At 38.0% G+C, this 21,479-nt stretch overlaps 1 pseudogene; it reads left to right on the top strand.

Moving 5' to 3' along the window:
• Nucleotides 1-21,479, top strand: part of LOC115419774 (metabotropic glutamate receptor 7-like) — a 598,752-nt pseudogene that overhangs the window by 206,665 nt on the left and 370,608 nt on the right.

The following is a 21,479-nucleotide window of genomic DNA, read 5'->3' as shown; positions in this document are numbered from 1 at the left end:
GTGCGGTACTGGGTCAGTGTCTTCACTGCAGTGCCCAGGGGATGGGCGCACGCACTGTGAACGTGCGGCCTCCGCGAATTTTCCGTGGAATTTTGAGGTTTCATAGTCCATACAATTATCATCCTACATCATCATACATTGTGTGACACCATGTACATGTATCTGTATGAGTCCCACCATCATAAAAGCTGACCTTTATGCAGACCTGTTCAGTCCAGTACAGCTGACTTCCGGACTTTTATCTCCATCCTTCATTCATCAGACTCCCGTTTGTTCCCCTCAGTTGTCGTTTCTGTTCATAAATCCGTTTCTTCCCTTCCACATGTGCATGTCAGTTCTATCCAAACACATCTTAGACAGTAGACTGTGGTCAGTGACAGGAGAAGCAGCGCCAGTGAAGCGTCAGATTCAGAGGGACACATATCGGATGTGAGACGGAGATAATGGATCAGATGTTGGACGGCCGTAATGGATGATTGACAGGAGGCTCAGTCAGGTTCGGCCAATTATTTCATTCGGACCGACTAAAATGATTGGTCAGACTTTTATTGGAAATATTTGAGAATTAAACATTTTTGAGTTTCAATACCTGGTGGATTTCTTTTACATTTTAGTTTGACACACACTTATTAGGAGCATTTTAAGATGACAAAAGAAAAGTGTAAAAATGTCACATCATACAGTATAGCTTTAACCTAGTGGGTGAAAAAATACACAATATATTTGCAAATGGATTGTTGACAAAAACTTGATTACTGAGCGAAGACTGTATTAAACCAAGCTATTCACTTATCCTTTCTGTAGAAAATAGGTGATTTCTGGCTTACTCTGAGCACATTTTAATGTACGTAAATGACCTGTTTCACCAATCCCGTGCTGCAGAGTTACAGATCCTGATTGAATCGGGAGAGTCCAGGGAATTCCCTGACTGACAACTGCCCCACTCCCAACTTGCACTGAATGCTTATATGACAGGCTGTATGGTTGTCTGCTTCAAAATATTATAATTATTAAAAGTTAAAATGTGAAAGAATACAATGAATGTGCACTTATCGCAACTGTTCGCATTAATATATTCCTGCCTATTTGTTTCTTCCGCTTTGTACTAGCCGTTATTGTGATATATTCTGACAAATATACAATGCACATGCGTAGATGAGATCTGAAACATAAAGACCGTATAAGAAAGAGCCAACCGCGTCAGCGAGGTCAAAAACTTAGCGACCGTTTCACTTAGACAAGGAAAATAAAATAAATGCACGTGCAACTGCTTTTTTGTACTCACACTGTCCGTCCGTCAGTTAACATGTGGTGTGTGTGGATGATGGGAAGAGGATGAGGAGGTTATGGATGGATGGATGGATGGATGGATGGTGAAGAAAAGGGCAGAGAGGAGAGCCATGACCGCGGCCTTGACACACGTGACCTCTGGCTCTGACACACGTGACCGCTGCTCTTAGCTGACACGTGCCGCTCACAGCTCCGACGGAAACCAGGTCCAAGAAGTGTGTGTTGGTCCTGTCCTCTGGAAAACACACATTAACCCATCATGTCGACAGTCTCTATGCATTTTCATGAAGTCATTCCGAGTTCACATAGCACACCACATTAACACACATTTAACACAACAAGTAGCGTAATGCTACTACAGTTTAGCCTGTGTCAATCACCGTTAGCATGCTAACGCGAGCAAATTCGCTAATCGCGTTTATCTTTACATAGTAACAACATCAGCAGTAACACAGTCGGTGATTACCACAATATAAACATTTACCTTCTGTATGCTTTTGTATGTCCATTTACAACCGACAAACTCTGCATCTATCCTGGTCGGAGGACAATACTCTGACATTACCGCACAATCAGAGGGAGTTTGTCCGACGTTCTCTCAGTCTCTTTTCCGCGTCGATCTAACCTGCCTCCCGGATATCCCGCCCCCATATCTCACGATTGGACGACAGTTAAATGACAGCTGAGCAGGAAAACCAATTGACAAGCTTCACAAAATAAATGACATCAAAACATTTTCTTACACATGCAAAATCCAACAGACAACATTATAATAGCATTACATTAATTACTGTCTTATTTCTAAACAGAAACACAAACCAATGCCTTATTACAAATACAGGATTTACAATCAAATGAACAGGTTTTGTTTTTATGAATTTAACTTATTTATTATTTATTTATTGAACAGATTAACTTATTTATATTTATTACTTTTTTTTTTTTTTTTTTTTTTAAAGATCAGGCTACACCTGTAGGGTGATACCGCGGACTAAAGAAAACATGGCGGTCTAAACCACCGGTACCAACCCTACGGGGTAACAGAAGGACCAAAAAACTGTTACCGAAACGGGAGTTTAAAGTGACACTGTGGTGTAATAGCGTCATCTATTGGTGTAACATATACACTACCTTAAATGCACAAACCATACATTCCTGAATCACCATGACGATGAAGTCCAAGCAGAAATAAGGAGAAGTGAACAGACTAGAAAACCAACAGCAGGCTTAAAGTATTTCTGCTTCCCTGAGGTTCCTTTGTTTTCACGCCTTAGGCCCTCACTCTACATTCAGTGCAAAGCCAACCCATACGGTGCACACACAGCCACATTTATGTGTTTGCACACTTTCTGTCTATGTTTTGATTTTGTGTGCAACAGTATGTTCACACAACTCACTGCTTTTGGTTCCATCCTTGTGTTTGAATTGGGGCAGAATGTGCTCTCATTATTATTGCATACACTCTAAAAAAAAAAATAAAATAAAAAAAAAAAGTAAAAAAAAAATCAGTAATATTCTGGCAGCTGGGGTGCCAAAAAATACTGTTAAATAACGGAAAATAACCATCTCATAAAAATATGGTAATCTTCCATCATTAAAATACAGTTTTTTGCCCTAACTTTACATGAGATTTTGCTTTTTTAAATTTATTTATTTATTTGTTTGTTTGTTTGTTTGTTTTTTACTTTTTAACATTTAATAAAGAATATTTACATGTATTAAAACAATCAAATTACCTATAAATAATTTTCAATGACACTCAGTTGTCCACTCCACTGATAAAAACTGTATTTGGACAGTTTATCAGTGCTTATACATGTTATACAGTCACAAAAATACATTTATTCAACATTTTTGTTGTGAAACCTCCTGTAATTACACAAGATATTTGTCAATTAACAAACAAGTCTGGTTAAACTGACAAAACAAATACTTCTTTTACAGTTATTTGTCAGTAAGTTTATCTCTTTTTTTTTTCTTTTTTTTTTTTTACAGTATTAAACTGTAAATTAACAGTTTAATCTCATAAATAGAAAATACATTTTTGTGAAATTATGATACATTTGCAAATGAATTGTAACTATTTTTCGATGAAATAAAGAAAAAAATCTTTTAAAAACTTTTAAGAAATTTAATGTTTATTCACATTTACAGCTTTTTCCTGTTATTTTACATTTGACATGTAAAATCACAGTCTATTTTTGCCATTTCATTGATATTTTCCTGTATCTTAAAAATACAGGAAAAATCTGTAAAATAAACAGTGAAAATTCAGTTAAATTACAGATTTTTTTTTTTTTTTACAGTGCAGCAGCAGCAGAAGTTACACAAAATGGAAATCACAGCCGTCCATCCACACTAATATACATAAACAAAATGAAATTCAGTACTAAAAACAAACTTAAATCTGATACAAACATACATATAAAGCATCGCCAATAGTTAAAAAGGTGCTAAAAGTATAACAACAATGTTCATTAAAAGCATCTCAAAATTTGTGTCCAAAAAACACAATTTTTCATTTCATTTATATTTTCCTGTATCTTAAAAATCCAGGAAAAATCTGTAAAATAAACAGTGAAAATTCTGTTAAATTACAGATTCTTTTTTTTTTTTTTACAGTGTGTTTGCAAAGTTAAGTTGTGCATGTGTGGGTATGATGCATCCATCTTCTCCCCACAGGCCAGATGAGTTGGCCTTTGTGACATCTGAAGTCAGAAGACGTAACACTTCACACACATTTCAACCACATTTCAAGGACAAAGCCGCTAAAACCAGCGCAGTTTGGTAAAGACCTCCGGCTCTGCAGCTTTGCTTTCACCGCTTGTCTTTGGTGTGTGCGACTGTGGGCATCATTGAAGTCTGGTGGAAAACATTTTCATTTGGGGTACATTATAAATGAAAGCTTCACAGAAAAAGAAAGTGTAATATTTTCACCCATATTCACATCACTGTCTGTTTTCACCTACAGAATATCAAAGCAGGTGAAAATTTACAGCAAAGATCAGGGACTGAAAATTATTTACAAGTGTTTTGACGGTGATACAAACAGATAAATAATCATACATTCTGAGCTTTATTTATGTTGTTAAAATGGACAGGACTCTTACATCGCTTCATGTGGACTTCTGGTGACACGGGAACCAAACATAGCAACACCACTTCATACATTTAACCCATAAAAACCCAAACAACCACCAGCGACCAAAACCATCTACTGATCTAAACTGTTTAATACTTACTGATCCAGTAATCCGATCAAAACATGTCAATAATTGGTGTAAAATACAGTTATTCACCTATTATTATTATTATTATTATTATTATTATTATTATTATTATTATTATTATTATTAAGTTCATACTTCTTCCTACTCCTTTTCGACCATGCAAAATTCAGACTTGTATGTGCTTGGAGATAGATTCTGTCCATTTAAATGTTTTACTTTGTTTTGTTTTGTTTTTTGTTTTTTGGGTTTTTTTTTTTTGCATGTTCGAAATAAATAAATAAATCAAATAAATAAATCAAATTTATTATTAATAATAATAATAATAATAATAATAATAATAATAACAATTATTATTATTATTATTATTATTATTATTATTATTCATTCTTTTTTTTTTTTTTTTTTAACTTTTTTTTATTTAGTGCTAAACAAAACATTGACAGCGTAACAAAAACAAATAAACACACAAACAAAAGCAAATTAATAAGACATAGACATTAAGCAAAACAAAGATGGCTGCAAACAAAGGGCTGTTTACAAGTGCGTGTGTGTGTGATTATTTATGATTTTTTGTGTGGTTTGTGCAGTTCTTCATCTTTTCATGGTCATCAGATATGACCCATTTGGACGTTCAGAGGCTCCGTAGTTACCATGGAAACACCGTCATCTTCTACAACATTGATTCACCAGTAAAACCCATAGAGTTGGATCAATGACAGTGGATGGACACACTGGGTTTATGTTCAGTTAATGACAGATTTGACTGAAAAAGTCACTTTTTCCTCAGTTCACCAAAATGTAATCATTTCTTCCTTGTGCCAGTATCAACATTTCCTGAAAATTTCATGAAAGTCCGTCCTTAACTTTTTTGAGTTATCTTGCTGACAAACAAACACGCAAACAAACAAACACACAAAGTAAAGCGATCACAATACCTCCTGACGGGGATAATAAGAATTTTGTTGAATCTCAGAATGAATTCCGTAGAAGCTATAACACAGATAAAGCAGCACTTTTAACCTGTACATAGACTGAGCGCTGTTCTACTCCTAGGGAATGAAAGGATAATTGGAAATGGGGATTTGCAATTTGAAGTTACTCATGGGATGGAATTTAATTTGACCGGCCATTAGCGAAGACCTTGATGGACAGTTATCAAATAATCCCCGACCTCATTCATATTTAGTCCAGTTACCATGAACACCTTCACCTTTGCTTTGCCAGACTCATTTTCCAGACAACACACATATAACTATGTTTTTTTTTTGTTTTTTTTTTAAATTTCTTTATTTAAGGATCCCCATTAGTCTGTACCAAAGTAGAGACTATTCTTCCTGGGGTCCATTCCCAATATTATAGGATTACAATTTATTCATTTACAAAGCAAATAGACAGAAAAAAAAAAAACAAGAAAAAAAACCTAGCTCTATTAATTTAGCATTGTTTCATTACTGATTACAGATTTCTTAACCCCTTTAGCCCTATCAGCCCACCCGCGGGCCGAAAAAATTATATTAATATTCATCTACTATAAAAATATAATAAATCAGGACAATGAATGTTTTTTTCAACTTTTGCTCAAAGTTTAGACCCTAATGTTAATAAAAGTACATCAAAAGTGTATTTTAGTGCAAACTTTAATGTTCAAACATGATTTTTAATCTTTGTGGGGTGAAATATACGCTATTAAAAATCACAGACACGAACAATTAATTTATGCATATCATTGTCAATCCAACCGAAAAAAAAACAAAAAACAGGCGAGGATAAAAAATTCTAATTTCTCTTTTAGTTTGTTCCAGTTTACTCAGGCAGAGTAATAGATACAATATTTTAGACAATGGGAATAGATTCTGTGAGGTCTGTAAATGTCCACAGACACCAAGAACATCCATATGAACCTTATTATTGTGGAGTAATTCTTCATTTACTTTGGGTATGTCTGTTTAGGTGGTTTTCCCCTGAAAATACAGTCAGGGTTTAACAGGTTATGATTTGTTTAAAAAACAATTTGACACCAGTAACAGAAACACAGTGATATTTAACGTTTGTTCTTACTTTACATGTTTCATACACAAACATCCCTTTTCAATTATAATTCCCTTCTCCTAACTTAAATTTTTTCTGAATACAAACAGGAAGACTTTTACTTTTAGCACGGAACATAATTTCCATTGTTTTTATATATACAATATATAAAGCCAGAAACCAAATTTTTAATAATAAGTATCAGAAATATTATAGTATATAGTATATAGTATATATTTGCTTAGACTAGGAAGATTATTACTGTTATTAATGATGTATTATACGTCTTATGTTTAAGTGTTTTATTTATTTCTTTTCTTCCGTTTTGACATTCATATTCGAAATCAATCAATCAGTCAATAGTTATATTAATTTAGCATTGTTTTATTGTTGTTTACTGATTTCAAGGTTCAAGGTTCAGTTTGTTGTCATTACATGTGTATCCATGAAATGAAATCAGTTCTCAGGACCAGCAATGTACATCGTAAAAATTCCTATAAAAATGCATCCTGTATTAAAATAATAACAGTAAAACCAGATCATAAATAATGAATAAATAATACATTTTAAGGTTTGTTTTAAAGACATGATTACTTATCAATCTAAAAAATGTTACAGTTTATACATTTACAAAGCACATAAACAGAAATCTATCTATCTATCTATCTATCTATCTATCTATCTATCTATCTATCTATCTATCTATCTATCTATCTATCTATCTATCTATCTATCTATCTATCTATCTATCTATCTATCTATCTATCTATCTATCTATCTATCTATCTATCTATCGTCCATTACCGTTTACCTTAAAAAAAAAACAAAACTAATTTCCCGCTCAGTATTGAAGCCATAACCTCAGATTTTGAACGGGGGGATAAACTGCATCTCAAACAGGCACTAATTTAATATTTGACAAGTTGCTTCATTTGCTCATTTAGCCTCCATCTGCTTTTTCTGTGTCAAAGCCATGGGAGGTTTGAGTGTTTCCCAGCATGCACCAGCAATGGATACAACAGCTCTGTGCTTTAGGTCATTTATTTACATTTGGGTTCAGAGTTAGAGCTCAGATATGTCAGTGTGGCAAAGCAAGCTTGTTAATGAATTTCGAGCCAGTTTGCATTTAGAAGAGTTTTAATCCATAACTAATTAATTAGTTTTCATCCGTGTCGTCTCTTTAACTTTAAACATGTAGCCATATTTTTCACATCAACCATATCAGACTGATGATTGCTGGTTTAAGTTTATTTTATTTATTCATTGTTACTTGCGCCAAGGAGGTTATGTTTTTCTCAGGGTTTGTTTGTGTGTTTGTTTGTTTATTTGTTTGTTTGTCTGTTAGCAAGATAACTCAAAAAGTTACAGACAGATTATGATGAAATTTTCAGGAAATGTTGATACTGGCACGGGGGGGGATCTGCCTTGGCGGAGGTCTGTGCTTTTTTTCTAGTTTTTCATTATTATTTTCTTAAAGGTGCGGGAGACTTTCATGACCAGTTTTTCCTCAGATCTGTCCATCCTCAGTCATATCCTCAGTATCCTGACTGTCAGTCTGTCTGTCATTACTCAGCTGAATCTCTTGCTTTACAGTGAACAGTTTCTTAGTGCCATCCACCAGAAACTAACCATGTGTTTACATTCAGGGCCAGGAGGGAACTCAGGCATCTTTGGAATTTTGTCTTGATGTGCATTGTGGGAAGCGAAGGCTTGCGCCGACGCCTGACAGTACAACCATATGATATTATATGGATGAAACAAACACGACGCGGAAACGGCTGAAATGCGGAAACAGCTGGAGGAATATGCATAGAGGGAAGGGAGCTCCTGCCGTTTCCGCATCGAGTTTGTAGCAGCTGCCACTGCCAGACAGTGGCGCGAACTGGTGTTTCCCACAATGCATGTCACGACAAAATTCCTCAGATGCCTGAGTTCCCTCCTGGCTCTGTTAGTAAACATGTGGTTTGTTTGTGGTGGATGGAACTAAGAAACTGTTCACTGTAATGCAAGAGATTCAGCTGAGTAATGACAGACAGACGAACAGATTCATGATACTGAGGATATGACTGAGGATGGACAGATCGGATGAAAAATTGGTCACAAAAGTCTCCCACACCTTTATGAGAATGAATGCACTTTATTTGAATATGCGTAATTTTTGTGCAAAAAATGTTAAGAAAATAGGTCTGTCTCAGTTTCCTCTGTCTCAGTTTCCTCTGATATAACAGTGCAGTGCTGTTTTTACTCTTTTGTTTTCACCTACCCAAACTCTCCTTACCCCCCCCTCTGGGTCTGGCTAAATATTTTCCTCGTATCCTGATTCCCTGTCTCTTTCTTCGCGCAGATCCCTCAGATCAGCTACGCATCCACTGCCCCGGAGCTAAGCGACGACCGGCGGTACGACTTTTTCTCGCGAGTGGTCCCGCCTGACAGCTTCCAGGCGCAGGCCATGGTGGACATCGTCAAAGCCATGGGCTGGAACTACGTCTCCACCGTGGCCTCAGAGGGCAGCTATGGAGAGAAGGGGGTGGACGCCTTTATGCAGCTGTCCAGGGAAGCAGGTAAGACTGGGACCAGTAACTGAAAGGACCAAGGATGAGACGTTTAAGTGTCTGAGTCTGGGTTACCAGAAAACAGGGGGTCCAACTCCTTTTAGTTCAGGGGCCACATTTAGCCCAGCATGATCTCAAAAGGGCCGGACCAGTCAAATAATAACAGTGAAAAAACATTACATTATGAAATGTAATTACCATATTTTCCAGACTATGGAGTGCACCTGAATATAAACCGCACCTGAATATAAGCCACACCTGACTATAAGACACACCTGAATATAAACCGCACCTGAATATAAGCCATACCTGAATATAAGACACACCTGAATATAAGACACACCTGAATATAAGCCACACCTGACTATAAGCCACACCTGAATATAAGCCACACCTGAATATAAGCCACACCTGAATATAAGACACACCTGAATATAAGCCACACCTGACTATAAGCCACACCTGAATATAAGCCACACCTGAATATAAGACACACCTGAATATAAGACACACCTGAATATAAACCGCACCTGAATATAAGCCACACCTGAATATAAGACACACCTGAATATAAGCCACACCTGACTATAAGCCACACCTGAATATAAGACACACCTGAATATAAGCCACACCTGAATATAAGACACACCTGACTATAAGCCACACCTGAATATAAGCCACACCTGAATATAAGACACACCTGAATATAAGCCACACCTGAATATAAGACACACCTGAATATAAGCCACACCTGACTATAAGACACACCTGAATATAAACCGCACCTGAATATAAGCCACACCTGAATATAAGACACACTTGAATATAAGACACACCTGAATATAAGACACACCTGAATATAAGCCACACCTGACTATAAGCCACACCTGACTATAAGACACACTTGAATATAAGACACACCTGAATAAAAGACACACCTGAATATAAGACACACCTGAATATAAGCCACACCTGAATATAAGACACACCTGAATATAAGACACACCTGAATATAAGCTGCAAACATTTTCATGTAATTTAACTTTTTTACACCAAAAAACAAAGAGAAAATTCGGGGTTGTCATTATTTCTAGGTTATTATGATAATATTTTACTGGTTCTGACCCACTTGCAATCTAATTGGAGTGCATGTGTCTGTATTTGGAACCTGAATTAAAATGATTTTGACATCATTGATTGTTAATATCTTCAGTGTAATTTTTGCGTTTTACAAATTCATCCCGTGGGCCAGATTGGACCCTTTGGTGGGCTGGATTTGGGCCCCGGGCCGCATGTTTGACACCTGTGCATTAGATAAACTGTTGAGTCAGACGAGTTTGAAAGGAATCAATTATGGTTTACAGTGTTGATTTGTGTCTGAATAATCTCGGTGACATTTAGAACAATCTGATGCCTCTGCACAACTCAGCAGTTAGGATGTGTCCTGACATTTATGAGCTCAACTTTTTCGAGGATTATGAAAGGACGCAGCGCTGCCAGGGTTCACACACAGGATGGAGAGAAAGCGTACAAGTGTTAACGCCAGCAGCTGTTTGAGGTTTTCATACGGAAAAGCGCTTGATCACTGATCACTTTGGGGGTGGCCGTGGTCTGGACGGCTGGAGAGTTGGCTTGTGACTGAAGGGTCACCGGTTCGATTCCCTGGACTGGTGGAGAGTTGTTGGCTGATGTGCCCTTGAGCGAGACACTTATCCCTGGGTACATATTAAAGCGACCCCACTGTTCCTAGCATGTAGTGTGTGTGTGTGTGTGTGAGATACAAGATCTAGTGATGGGTTAAAGGTAGAAGACAAATTTCGGTCTGTGGTGCATGTTCATGTTTACATGTGTGTGCGATTTGTTGTGGGGGATCAACCCCCCCTACTTCTGCTCAATGACTTTCATCCTTGGGGGGGGGGCAACCATCCAATGTAAATAACAGCAGGTTGTGACAGTTTTCTTCCACCTCTGTCCTACATTACTGGCACTAACGTTCACCTGAACCGAACTGTCGGCAGTCTCAGAATTCATGAACGTCCCCATGCACTGGGGTGCTGTAAAGGGGTGGTAAACGTGACAGATTCATGGGGCCCAGTATTTGTGGGGGGCCCATAGAGCAGTGGAGGGGGTCCAGTGGATACAGGTTAGAAGTTGTAAAAATTTCGTGTAAGATTCACTGAATAACAGAGGGTATGCACATACGTCACTTCCCCCCCAGGCCACGCCCCGCTAAGTCAGACTGAGTGGCAAAAACCAACCTGCTCAACATGACGGAGTAAAGCAGTAAACACAGCCAGAGCAGGAAAATGTGAAATCTGAAATTAACCCTTTCATGCACGAATTATGAGAACCTTACTCAAAAGTTTTTCCTGAGTGTTTTTATTCCTCTTTAGGCATGAAAAAAACAATGTAATTGAAAATTCTCTTCTGAAAAATAAATAAAAAAATAAATAAATAAATAAATAAAAAATATATTTAAAATTTTTTTAAAAAATACATTAAAAAAAAAAATTCTTATGAACCTATTTTTCATGAAGTTGCAAAAATGTCCACTCAGCTGGACACCACACGTTTAATTTTTGACGCACAGAAACATGTATTTACTGATAAACTGTGTGAAAACTATGGGGAGGGCTTGTGATTCTAGGGGTTTATGCTCAGGAGAGATCTGTATAATGTTACCAATTCATGTCAGAAAAGATATGTAGTGTCTTAAAACTTTAATAAAGATATGTGTAACAAAAAATAAATAAATAAAAAATAAAAAGAACAACAAAATCCATGAATATATAAGAGAACTGCTATAGACTAGCTGTCCACTGTAGTGACCAGTATACATGAAAGGGTTAAATGAAGGACAGTTGGACTGGACATGGATCTGTACGAGCTACCAAAGAACAAGTGGACCATGAACACTGACATGTGGACACAAATGGAGGATCCAGACCTGATCCAGGGGGGAAGGGATCAGCGCTATTTGGACCTGAAACTAATATACATGGTTTCATCAGGACTGACAACCAGGGTCCAAAACTAGGGCCCAGAACCAGCTGATCCAAAGGCTCCAAAACTAGGGCCCAGAACCAGCTGATCCAAAGGCTCCAAAACTAGGGCCCAGAACCAGCTGATCCAAAGGCTCCAAAACTAGGGCCCAGAACCAGCTGATCCAAAGGCTCCAAAACTAGGGCCCAGAACCAGCTGATCCAAAGGCTCCAAAACTAGGGCCCAGAACCAGCTGATCCAAAGGTCATTTCCAGTAGACCGTGGACTGACCCCAGTGAATATATGCATGATCTACTGGGACTGAGCAGATTTACTGAGTCTAGTTCAGATCCAGTCCTTTATCCAACACAGATACTACTGCTGTGGACCAGCAGGGCACCACTGCATTCTGGGAAATTATGCTATTTTTCCCACCTGTTTTTAAATTACAACATTATTCTGGTAATATTATGGCTTTATTGTCAGAATATGACGACTTTAATCTCATAAACGAATGACATTTTTGTTAAATTACGAGTTTTTTTATAACTACGACTTTATTCTCATAATGTTGTGATTCTTTTTGTATTCGACTTTATTCTCGTAAAATTACGGGTTTTATATCGATATTTTGTGACTTTATACTCGTAGTGATAACTGTTTTTACTTTCTCATGTGGTCCTAATACTCCGTCGTAGCTTTATTCTCCAGTTCCCCGTATTTGAAAAACTAGGTTGGCCTCAGTTTCAGTTAGTTTACTAATCATGTAGGAGCACAAGGTTCAGAATCACAAAATGAAGACAAAAACCAAGAAAGATCTGATCATGAAACCAAGAGCTGCACTAAGAAGGAACGTTAGCCAAAACAATAAGTCATGTCAGGTCTGATTGGAGCCAAAAATACAGCATCAATGAATGTTAGCTGACACCAAACAGGATCCACAGATCTAGGTTTGGTTTCCTGGATTTGTGGATCCATCTCCTTCTGTTTTCTTTGTCTTTTGGTGTCTGTAAAACGATAGCTCCCACTGCTTTAAGAACCTGAAAATACAATCAGTCACACAACAGCTCTGCCCCATTTTGGATTCAATATTGTTCTTCAGTTTAGACAGGACTGAAGCCAACGCTGTCACTCATCTCCCTCTTTCTGACACTCAGTGGGCGGAGCCGCTGTAACTTCCACTAGTGGTGACGTCATGTGCAGACCCTCTATAGAGGAATAGAACCTGGGACTTGGACGCTGAAAGTATGTAAAGTTTGAGTTTTGTCTCACGCCAGCATTAGTTATGGACCGTACCCCCACGTATAAAACTGCTGCCCCTTCACCACCCCCCCCCCCCCCTATTTTTTTGACAAATCGCACCCTATGAACCCCTACTGACAAAATAAAGGTTCTATTCTATCTATTGATATGTGGTGGTTTTAGAAGGATGATTCCATGGTTTTCTCATCAGTCTGTCTAAATATTTCCTTGAGCAGAATTCACCTTCTTTATCCTTGCAAATGCTTCATTTTTTTTTTTTTTTTTATAGGATTTTCTGAAAATATTTCGGTTTAACCTTGCAGTTGTTCTAGATTATCAGTAGAGTTGTGAGTAATCCACCATGTATTGACCCTGAATGTTCCTTTTATCATTTAACACACAAATACCCACATATTCCCACACACACACACACACACACACACACACACACACACACACACGCGTTTGCTAATATAATTAGTTGGCAGTTGATTCCAGTGGGGTGTTAGTTAGATAGACGCCTCCTTACACACACACACACACACACACACTCACACACACACACACACACACACACACACACACACACAAACAGGCAGAAATGCTGGGAGGACACATCCAGAGTGATTAGTCAGGTGGTAGGGGACTGATTAGCAGGGAAACAGTTTCTCTCTTATCTAAAGTTTTCCCATGGTTCTCTCACAACTTCTACTTAGTCTCTCCCCTGACGTTCAGTCGAGTCTGATGAACGGAATCGTTGCAACAGCAGAGCCCGGAACATTTGATATGTCAAGAGCGTAGTAAAACCCATGAGTCCCACGGTCCATTCATTGTGTCGACAAACAGCAGTAGTAAGCTTATTACAAACGTGTCAGTGTGTTCTGTGCAGTAAAGGAAATGAAAAGACATGAACGGATGATGATTGACCCCTCCCCTGACACGTCTACAGTTCACATACAGGAAGTCTTCCTCCAATCCCAACTTTTCCAACTGCACTGACTGAGATGAATCTGCTCCTGTTTTTTTAAAAATTGAACTTCTGTCTAATGTCTGTATTTTTTCAATGCAGGATCAATTCCGATCCATTTTATTTGTTAGTGTACTGGTAGTCCATCTTTAAATTGTTGATGCACTAATAAGGTTTTAAGACTTTGGCAACAATTAAAATGCAAACTCCTGACTATAGGTGATTTTACAGTTGGTCGACTTATAACATTTACCTTTTTACATTGAAAGTTAGCCTGCAACATTCCAGATTTAAAGTAAATGAATAATAATAATAATAATAATAAGAATAAGAATAATAATAATAACACTGGTCAACAACAAATTTATTGTTTAAGTTTTTTGAGCTGATTTAGGATAATTCTGGTGTGCTGAATCCAAAAATCACATTAATTTTTCTCAATCAGGTCAACTTTCTGAACTATGCTACATATTGGCTTTTCAACATTTTTGCTTACATTTATGGGCATTTTCACATCATATGATACAAAATTCTTTCATATTTCTTGCAATAAATGAGTTCTGAAGATTTTACTTTTGCCAATTTATGATTGTTTTTTAATATTACAGGTGAATGAAATGGCTTCGACTAGAAGATCTTGCAAAAATAAGCCTGACGTATTCTGCTACATCTGCGCTGAATACACCATTGTACCTAACAGGAATCAAGTCACAAGTTTCATAAAGTGTGCTTACCAATCTTATTTTGGTATTAAACTTGGTGACCAAGATAAAGTTTGGGCGCAGATTGTGAGAAGATCAAATTTTTCAAAATCAAATTAGCAAAAAAAACCTGACCTGATTGAGAAAAACAGATGTCATTTTTGGATTTAGCGGTGCAAAATGGTCCGAATTCAGTTGAAAAAACCTAGACAACTTGCAAAAACCATTTTTTTGTAACCCAGTGTAATAATAATAATAATAATAATAATAATAATAATAATAATAATAATAATAATAATAACTAGAAAAGCACTCAGAGATTGCAGACCTCCACCAAGGCAGATCACCCCACCACTACCACCACCAAAATTTGTTCCTTGTGCCAGTATCAACAGTTCCTGAAACTTTCATCAAAATCCATTCATAACTTTTTGACTTATCTTGCTAACAGACAAACGGACAAACCCCAATGAAAACATAACCTCCTTGGCTGAGGTAATAATAGACAAAAAAAAAACAAAAAACGCAATTTCTGGTCTATAAACTGCTACTTTTTTCCACACGCTGTGAACCCGCGGCTTAAAAATGATGTGGCTAATTTATGTTTTCTGGGCTAACGATCAATCCGGTTGTCAAAGAAGGAAATAGAGCTGCTGCACGTAAGCTTGACATCAATGAGTCGATGATGAGACGTTGGAGTCAGGGTGGGTAACCCTAACCCTAACCCTTCACTCCATCTAGTGGCTCTCCTTAAGGAGTTTGACTTTGGCCCATACCTTCTGATGTTTTCATAACTAACTTACGAGTAACAGAAAACTGAAGCTTGACAATAATAGTGATTTGATATATACCATGATACATATCGATATCACCCAGCCGTACTCTCAACACAGGTCTTTATACAGTCCAGCCTTGGCTTAAAGTGCCTAAAACAATAAAAAAAAAACAGTGTCTGTGTGGGTTTTAGCATAAACTACATGCCCAACTGCACATGTGCAGAAACAAATCTGGAGTCTCCGAGGTGTTTTTCTGATAAAAGGTTTTTATGCCGGCGGTTCTTGAATACAGAGGTGCATAAAAGACCCTCAGGATCCTGCCCCTATTATCTCTGAATCAGCAGGACTGCAAAGGAAAACGCTGTGAGATATTTGCTTTCCATTTTTTCAGAGGTTGAGATTGCTGACGGGGTAACTGGGCCCCCATACCATGAGCTCAGTATTGGCAGCGTATAACAAGAGGGAATAATGTCTCAGAGCTATTTGCCATGTGGAGCGTTTGAGTGAAGAGCACTGGTAGAAATCACACAAGGTGAGAAACATTACCTGCAGCTTCTGTCGGCAATGAAACTCTACTGGTTTTATGATTATGGTGAGTGACTGTGGCACTCGTTGAAGTTTTCTTTTTTTTTTTTTTTTCATCAAATTCATTTTATTTATTCATTCCAATCTAAATGATTGGAAAGGAGCAGAATGAATAAAACTTATACCACCCGCCCCTTTCTTCAAACGTCCGCTTACATCAGATATGTTGCCATTACAGCTATTATAATAAACAGTTTACATGGTAGTCAGTGAAAATGAAACAAATCCAAAATCCATAAGTCAAATTATTTCATGTCATTCTTTTATACAGCATCTTAATTCTCTCCTTATACAACCTCTTAAACTGAAGAATATTTGTCCAGCTCTTCTCTTCCATTGCCAAAGAATTCCACATCCTGACACCCACAACACAAATACACATTTACTTCACATTAGTCCGAACCCTTTGCTGTTTCAAGTTAAACCTCCTTCTGTGTTCTTCACCTTGTGATACTAAAGCAAATAATCGCTGCAAATTTGCAGCAAAAGTCTGTTTTTCGCTCTAAACACAATCAACAATGTCCTCAATTCAGCGAACTCTGTAAAACTGAAACAATCCTGATTTAATGAAAAACTCATTTGTATGTTGCCTGAAATTAACACTATACATGATTCTTATTGCTCTTTTCTGTAATGAAAACCATGGCTTTGTGTTACTCATACTGTATTTCAGTAAACGAAAATGTTTTTACAATTCTAGTTTTCATCATTTCCTTAACGATAACAACCTTGGTGTGAATACAAACATGTGAACTCTATTCGAATCAAACAAGTGGACCTAGACCACCTAGAAGAGGTGGTCTAGGTCCACTCCCAAATGGACTCAGGCCAGTTCACCTCTGGTGTGAATAGAACCGGCCTCGAGCCCAAACAAACCAAAGAACCGTGTGCCCTTTGTGCTTTATGAGCCACCGTAGCCACTGGAAGTAGCCGAGCCTCATGGGTAGTCAACGCTAGTAACAACAGCCATGAGCCGTGGACAGACGTGGACCAGTGAGGACCCTGAATGTGTCAGTGGTAATATGGACATCTGACCAAATGTCAAACTGGCTCCAACGAGCTGTTCCTGACAGTTCACATTATTTTCATAAATTTGTGTTTGTACAAATAGAATACATATTCAGAAAACGATAACTGGACTTAGAACCTCCATGTTTGTTTTTATCAACACTGGCCGTCTCTGAGTGACTCCGCCCCCGACTTTTCTGTCCAACACCAGCCCAGTCCATCACACGTGCTTTTGTTTACACATTCTGGTCCGCTAGCAAAAAGTGCAATGAGAATGCCATCCAACCCAAACAAAAAAATAAAGTCCGCATTTGATTCGGATCAAATAAGCGGACCGAAGGACTTTCCAGGGGTGAACAGACCCAAAGTCAACCGACTGTGAAATATGTCGAGACTGAATAATGCTGCGTTCCAGTCCACCTGTAACTCCTGTTTTTCCATCCTTCTGCTGGTGAAAATGAACTGGAATGTCAGTCAAACCTGTGACTTCCCACCCGTGAACTCGTACTAGATTCATGTTCTCCCAGTTCTGAGTTCTGGCGTCATGTAGCAATGCCGCCCCCCCATGGATGTGGTGTTTATGCAGATTGTTTATTAAAACAACATATTGCTCTGACATTATTTATCTACAAATGTGCATAATCAGCAGCTGCTCTAGCGTTAGCTAGTTTTCAGTCCAGTGAGTGCAAGAATAAATTAATACCAAATACGAATCCAAATATACAAAAAATAACATGAAAGGTAGAACAGCTTCTCTCGCCTTATGCACCGTTTTTCCTCCTCTGTTTCCTTTAACCCTTTCATGCATGAATCATGAGAACCTTAATCAAGATTTTTTTTTTCCTGAGTGTTTTTATTCCTCTTTAGGCATGAAAAAAAAAAAATGTGATTGAATTTTTTTTTTTTTTTTTTTAATCAACCTGTTTTTCATGGAGTTACAAAAATGTCCACTCAGCTACACCATGAGTTTTATTCTGGAAGCAAAGAAACATGTATTTAAAACCCAATATCATAAAGTGATATGAAAACAGTGAAATGAAACCATGTTTAATGCAGCTAATCTGATGTTCTCTCACATTTTAACATATTCTAATACTACTTATTACTCACTTCATGGAGATAATTTGCAAAAAATAAATATTAACAATTGATTTCCACTCAAGAACCAATCAAGAACAGCAAAGTTACAATAATGGTATGAATTGCAGTTTATGAGATGATGCATAAGTGTCCACTGTGTTGGCTGATATGGAACTAAAACAACTAAACCCATGAATATACAAGAGTAAAGCTGTAGAGTAACTGTCCACTGTAGTGACCACTATGCATGAAAGGGTTCAATAAGTAAAGAACAAACACCTTTGGCGATAGAAATGATTGTAAATCAGCCTAACGTACGGTCCACCATGCTGGTTTGTTTACATCTAACTCCCACACTTCCTAGCGCTCAGGCAGTTTGGCGTGATTTGTCTGGAACGTTACAAAGTCGTGAGTCGTGGTTTGAAGTCGTGACTTACGGCCTCAAAAATCTGCCTGAAACGCAGTGTGTGTTTAGGCAGAAGCTAATCGCTAATACGCCTCGCCTACATTCAAACCAAAATCAGTTTTAGGAACCAATCAAAACAGCAAAAATCATTCCTGCTTGTATCCCTCGAAAATATCATGACAAACCAATGTTTTGAAAACCACTAATGAATGGCACATCTTTAGTTGTATATTTATGTCATTCCATAATTTAACCCCAGTAACAGACATACATCTTCTTTTTATACTATTTCTTCTTTTTAGCGTCTTTTTGTGCCGTAAACATATTGAATAAATGAGGGTACAGTAGTAGGGCACAGAGGCCACAACCGTCACCCTTTAGCCTCAGATAAAGACCGACTATGTGAGTTTCCTTCAGATATTATTACTGCTGCAGAACATGATGCTGTAACCGTCATGTTCTACTACATGTTCTGAGCCTGTAAATAGGATTAGTGGAACCCAGGTTATTAGAACAGCAGCTCTGAGGGTTCGACTGTGTGGTTTGTTGTACGTGTAAAACCTAATGACTTTACAGATAATTACAGACAGTAATGGGATAGGGACTGACAAAGAGAAAGGAGGAGGATGAAGAAGAACCTGTGAAACAAAGGTATGGGCTCACAATGAGATGGAATAAAAGAAAGAAGGAGGGAGGATGGAGAGAGAGAGAGAGAGAGACAGAGAGAGAGAGAGAGAGACGGGGGGTAGAGACAGAGAGAGAGAGGGAGATAAATAGAGACAGAGAGCGAGACAAAGAGATAGAGATGGAGAGAGTGAGAGAGAGAGAAATAGAGAGAGAGATAGAGAGAGAGAGACAGAGAGAGAGAAAGAAATATATATATATAGAGAGAGAGAAATAGAGAGAGAAAGAGATAGAGACAGAGATAAATATAGATAGATAGCTAGATAGCTAGATAGCTAGATAGATAGATAATACAAAGAAAAGACAGGTAGAAAAAACACAAATGAGTGACAGATTAAACATCAGACTAAATGTTAACTGTAGTATTTCTGTTTTTTCCACTCATCTCTTTGCTGATGAACTCAGTCTGTAAACGATCAGAGGATCAGAACACTGCGTTAGTATTTAGAGAACATGTGAAAATTCACCACCTTTGGAATCTAAAGTAACCCACACCGATGGAACCTGGCAGCTGTTGTTTCCAAAGCAGGTTGGAAACAGACAGGTTTAATGTTTCTGTGCAGTGTCACATGATCACTGCTCAGACCCTGAAGTGGCTTTTAGAGCGTCTCCTCCAAACACCACCACGACTGTCGACGCTGGAACCTCAGACGGTATTAAGTCATATTTTCAGACACAGGCTTCGTCAAACAAAGAGGGTAAAAATAGTGAAAGAAATTTGTGGAGGAACATTTTTCATTCATTGGTTTTCCGAAACTGTTTCATCCCCCGGAGGGTCGCGGGGGTGCGGGAGCCTATTCCGGTAACCAACAGGCGAAGGCGGGTTCACCCCATGTGTCTGAAACTGAACTAACCTGCTGTTCTGGAAGAGAAGACAGCTTCATCCTGTCACCTTTAAGTGGAAGTAGAATGGGAAGTGTTAATCGATAATTGCCTTTTCCTCTTTTCCATTGTTAGTTTACCGGCCAACAGGCTGAAGTTACTGTCGTCATGCTGCCTCCGTCGTCATCGTCTGTCGTCCGTTACAAAACTTTCAACCGTTTTCTTCACCGAAACTACAAGTCCGATTGACTTCAAACTTGGTATACAGCTTCTTTATGATGATGTCAACAAAAGTTAGTGAAATTATTTGGATCTGGTGTTCTGTCGAGTTGAGCAGCTCCGTCAAAGTAAGCTACCAGTAGCTTATATCGACAGCGACGTCTATCGATTGATGAAAACATGCTACCTTACGTTTCGACACGCCTATATTTGAAAATGAAATAATGCTTCGACTGTAGAAAAACACCAGTATTTACTTATACATCTGCATATGGGTAGAGGAAGCTCATTTCCACAGGCTTATAACATCTATTAAATAAAGCTCCTACTATAGAAACACCATTATTTACGTTATTATCATCTCACTTCAGTATTCTACGTCTGTCCTTCGTGCACATGTAATCGCTTACAGGAATTGTTAACACAGATGTAGTCAGTTAAATGGTAGGCTATCATTATTGGCGTCTGTTGAACTAACTTAAACAATAATCTAAACACCATTAACACCCACCTGACCCACACACTTAACACTGTATCATACAGTGAGAACTTCCTAACGCTATGATCGTCAAACGTCAATATTCTACGTCTGTCTTTCGTGCACATAATTGCTTCCATGCTTACTGCTCAAAGGCACTATTAAAGAAATATATGCACAAAGTATGACTTACTTCTGCCTGGGGGAGCACAAATCGATGGGCATTTAAACTGTGAAAACGCTGAGGGGCATGCACATGCTCAGTAGCGCTAGGTAGCTTAACTCGACAGGACACTGGATCTGATTCTGGATTTGGTGCCACTTTGAAAAATTTCCCCATTATAACAGATAGGAAGTGGATGGATGCAATAATTCAGTAAATATAAATGATATCCAGTGTAAATGTCTCCAGTCCAGCCCTGATGGGGA

Source organism: Sphaeramia orbicularis, chromosome 5 (genome assembly GCF_902148855.1).
Source record: "Sphaeramia orbicularis chromosome 5, fSphaOr1.1, whole genome shotgun sequence".
NCBI lineage: Eukaryota > Metazoa > Chordata > Actinopteri > Kurtiformes > Apogonidae > Sphaeramia > Sphaeramia orbicularis.
Note: the sequence above shows the minus strand (reverse complement) of the source record. Positions and strands in the feature narration are given on the sequence as shown.